The following is a 4,687-nucleotide window of genomic DNA, read 5'->3' as shown; positions in this document are numbered from 1 at the left end:
GGAGGGGAGGGGAGGGGAGGGGAGGGGACAGGAAGGAGCGGGGGGGAAGGAAGTGGAGGAGATGGGAGGAGAGGGGAAGGAAGGGGAGGAGAGCAGAAAGGAAGGGGAGGAAAGGGAAGGGAGAGGGAAGAGAAAAGAAAGGGAAGAGGAGGGAAGGGGAAGGAAAGGGTTGGAAAGGAAAAGTATAAAGGGTAAAGGGGTAAGCACAGGAAAAAGTAAATAAATCAGGGTTGGAGAGCCAGAAAATGCTACAGAGAAGTGATGGTAATTGAGTCGGGGCTGGATGAGTTGTGAGCAAATGAGTTGTGAGTTGGAGTTGATAAGGTGGAAAGATGAGAAGGCATCCCCTCCCTGTGAATAGCCAAGATCTGCTCGGAACAAAGGACATATACATGGGTTAAGTGCCCACAATGAGCCTGAAGTGGTAGGACAGGTTCTGGAAAATTGTGCAGAAATGTCTTAGCTCTATTATCATGAAGAGTGCACCTTGGAGGATTTGCAGGAGCATTTCTCCTGCAAAATGCTCCAAGTAAACAAGCACTCACCAAAGAAGTTTGGGCCGGTCACTCATCACACATACCTCCTGAACATTCTTATCCCCACTAGCTGAACATCTCCATTGCATTGCGCAGGGATGGGTTACAGCCCTGGTAACATTCTGTGTGTTTCTAGCTCAACACTGAGTTCTCTAATAAGAGACTGGTTTATTCTGTGGGGAACTATTATAGACAGCATTGTACCCCCCTCCCAATTCATATATTGAAGCCCTAACCCCTTGTGCAACTACATTTGGAGACAGGGCCTTTGAAGGAGAGGATTAAGGTTAAATGAGACCGGGCATGGTGGCTCATGCCTGTAATCCCACCACTTTGGCAGGCCGAGGCAGGAGGATCACTTGAGGTCAGGAGTTCGAGATCAGCCTGGCCAACATGGCAAAACCCCATCACTACTAAAAAAATACAAAAATTAACCAGAAGTGATGGCAGATGCCTGTAATCCCAGCTACTTGGGAGGCTGAGGCAAGAGAATCGCTTGAACCCGGGAGGCAGAGTTTGCAGTGAGCTGAGATGGTGCCACTGTACTCCAACCTGGGCAACAGAATGAGACTATGTCTCAAAAACAAACAAACAAACAAAAAGGCCATAAGAGTGGGACCCTCACCCAATAGGACTGGTGTCCTCATAAGAAGATGTGAAAATCTTACCTTTAGATGCCCATCAGGCCCTAGATAAGAAGCTAGCCCCACTACAGAGGCCAACAGAGTTGGACAAGGGGACTGTCCAGAGATCCAAGCCAATACCATCTGGATCCAGGATCCAAGGAGAGCCAGAAGGTGGTTAAAACAATCCTCAAAGCATTGGCCAGTAATGAGCAGAGCCGAGGTGAGCTCATTTGGCACCAATTATGTGACCAATTACACAGAAGTGGGCACAGTAGCTAAGGCAGAACGTGTGAAGAGGCAGAGGCCATTGTTGGTTGAGCAATTGGAAAGATGAGAAGAAGACCCCTAGAAGATACCAGAAGGATGCATGCACAGAGGAAAGTCCACACAAGGATACAGAGAAAAGATGGCCCTCTGCTAGCTGAGGAGAGAGACTTCACCAGAAGTCAACCCTGTCATCACCTTGATCTTGAACTTCCAGCCTTCAGAACTGTGAGAAAATATATTCCTGTTGTTTAAGCCACCCAGTCAGTAGGTAGCCCAAGCAGACTAAGATGGACCCCAACTCTCAGCTGGTGCTGAACCTAATCTTTGTTTCCCAAGTCTGTCAAAAACTCCACTGTGATTTTCAGAGGCTTTCTGCTTAGGATTTTAGTCTCTCACCCTGCAAAGTCCCAATATTTGGTAAATTTCCTGAGATGAAAACTGGCTGAGTATTTGAGGTCCCTAGTTCCTTTTCAAAGCTCAGATACTTCTCCCCTCCCAAAAAAAGGATTCTCTGCTAGACTGTGTGTGTGTTATGGGCTGAACTGGGTCTACTAAAACTCATATGTTGAAGTCCTAACCACCGGTACCTTATAATAGGACTGTATTTGAAGTCAGGGCCTTTAAAGAGAGAATTAAACTAAACTGAGGTCATTAGAGTGGGTCATAATCCAATATGACTGGTGTCCTTACAAGAAGAGGAGATTAGGGGGCCAAGGGCAGTGGCTCACACCTGTAATCCCAGCACTTTGGGAGGCCAAGGCGGGTGGATCATTTGAGGTCAGGAGTTTGAGACCAGCCTGGCCAACACAGTGAAACCCCATCTCTACTAAAAATACAAACATTAGCCAGGCACAGTTGCAAATGCCTGTAATTTCAGCTACTTGGGAGACCGAGGTGGAAGAATTGCTTGAGCCCAGGAGACGGAAGTTGCAGTGAGCTGAGATCACACCACTGTACTCCAGCCTGGGCAACAGAGCAAGACTGTGTCTCAAAAAAAAAAAAAAAAAAAAAAAAGAGGAGATTAGGACACAGACACACACAGAAAGGAAACCATATAAGGTCCCAGGGAGAGGATGGTTATGTTCAAGCCATTGGTCATCTCATAACAAACCCTGCTGAAACCTTGATCTTGAACTTCCAGCCTCCAGAATTGTGAGAAAATACATTTCTGTTGCTTAAGCCATCCAGCCTGCTGTGCTTTGCTGTGGAATCCAAGGCAGACTAACACAGTATGAGTTTTGTCCAGGGTTTCACCCCCGGCCCATGCAAAAGTGCAAGCACTCGGGAAATAAGTGTTCAGCTCTTCAATTCCATCCTTCTTCTCTCTTCGTGTCCTAACCCCTCTCATTCTCCTTAGCTAGATAGATCTCTGCTGCTTTCAAACAGATGGTTTTCATATCTTTCATATCTTGTTTGGGTTTCTAGCTGTTCCAGGCAGGATTATGTTTTAGCACCAGGTATTCTATTCCACCTGGAAGCAGAAGTCCCTCTTCCTGCTTTTTTTTTGTTTTAGAATTAGTTTCACCCTATGACCCAGGCTGGAGTGCAGTGACACAATCTTGGCTCACTGTAACCTCTGCCTCCTGGGTTCAAGCAATTCTTGTGCCTCAGCCTCCCTAGTAGCTGGGATTACAGGCATGAGCCACCATGCCCAGATAATTTTTTTATTTTTAGTAGAGACAGGGTTCACCGTTTTGGCCAGGCTGGTCTTGAACTCCTGACCTCAAGTGATCTGCACACCTTGGCCTCCCAAAGTACTGGGAATACAAGCGTGAGCCACCGTGCCCAGCCTTCTTCCTCTTCTTTTTCTTCCTTCTCCTCCTTTCTTCTCTTCCTCCTCTTTCTTCTTTTTTGTCTTCGTTTTCTTTAACTTTTCAAATAGGACTGTGTGCTTTTAGAGGGAAGGGACCCTATTTTATCTCTTTGGATTCACAGTACCTAGCCCAATGCCTGTCAATCAATATCTGCGGACTAGAATGGATTGTAGACTCCAGCGTGGAGCTAAGCTCATAGTAGACACTCAACAAATCCATCCATGGATTCAAAGTGATACAAAACATCTGGAATCAAATCACAGAGCAGAAATTATTGTAGAGACTCTCCTGTGCGAATCCCTCATTTCACAGGTGGCGAACATGAAGCCCTATAAGGCTTCACCTAAGGGACCACCTAAGGTTACATGCAGGTCACATCAGAGCACAGGCAGGGAAAGCCACAAAGACCACAGGCTCCCTTCATGTGCCATTTCCCCTAAACCTGCTGCTGGAGTCTCATGAATGATCAAGAACGGAATCCAAAAGAGTTTTGTCCCAAGCACTACACCAGAAATGTTGATTCTATAAAAGTCCCTTGACCTTGCCTTAGATTATTTGCAGATTTAAAGGAAGCCAGCAGGTCAGGCGCGATGGCTTATACCTGTAATCCCAGCAGTTTTGGAGGCTGAGGAGGGAAGATCCACTGAGGATCAACAGGCATTCGAGATCAGGTACGTTTGGCAACTGATTGGAATAGATCATTTTAATTTGTCTAATTGAATCAAAAATCAGTATTGAACATTGTACAGAACATCAGAAGTATACTTATTTCCTCCTTCTGTTAATATTTGGATCATTTCCGGCATGAATCCCCCTTTCTCCTGGGGGTCAGACTCGGTGCGCCAGGAGGGAGACTGGGTGTCAGATCACCCTTTGTTCTCACAGAGAGGGCGGCTAATCAATCCTGAAATCCAGGAGTGTCCCACTTGACCTTCCTAAACGAAACTCTCCAGAGACGTGTTGCAAAATCTGAGTGCTAACCTTATTCTGCACCAAGTTCAGCTTAGGGAGGGAAATTAAGAATATCAGTTGTGGGCCAGGCGCGGTGGCTCACACCTGTATTCCCAGCACTTTGGGAGGCCGAAGTGGGAGGATCATTTGAGGCCAGGAGTTTGAGACCAGCCTGGCCAACATACCAAAACCCTGTCTCTACAAAAATACAAAAATTAGCTGGGCGTGGTGCCTCATGAGGCTGAGGCAGGAGAATCGCTTGAACCTGGGAGGCAGAGGTTGCAGTGAGCCGAGATTGTGCCATTGCACTCCAGCCTGAGCGACAGAGCAAGACTCAGTCTCAAAAAATAAAAAAAATAAAGAAAAATATGTCAAGGTATCATATTGTGAGCTGAGTGGGAGGGTGTGGGACGTTCCATTTTCATCACCATAAATATCCCAATATCTGTTTTGGCTCAAGTTCAATGTCTTTGAGCTTTGTCTCTCCTGTTCT

Source organism: Rhinopithecus bieti, unplaced genomic scaffold, assembly GCF_001698545.2.
Source record: "Rhinopithecus bieti isolate Rb0 unplaced genomic scaffold, ASM169854v2 scaffold_23236, whole genome shotgun sequence".
NCBI classification, from domain to species: Eukaryota; Metazoa; Chordata; class Mammalia; order Primates; family Cercopithecidae; genus Rhinopithecus; species Rhinopithecus bieti.
This window is presented reverse-complemented; position numbering follows the sequence as displayed.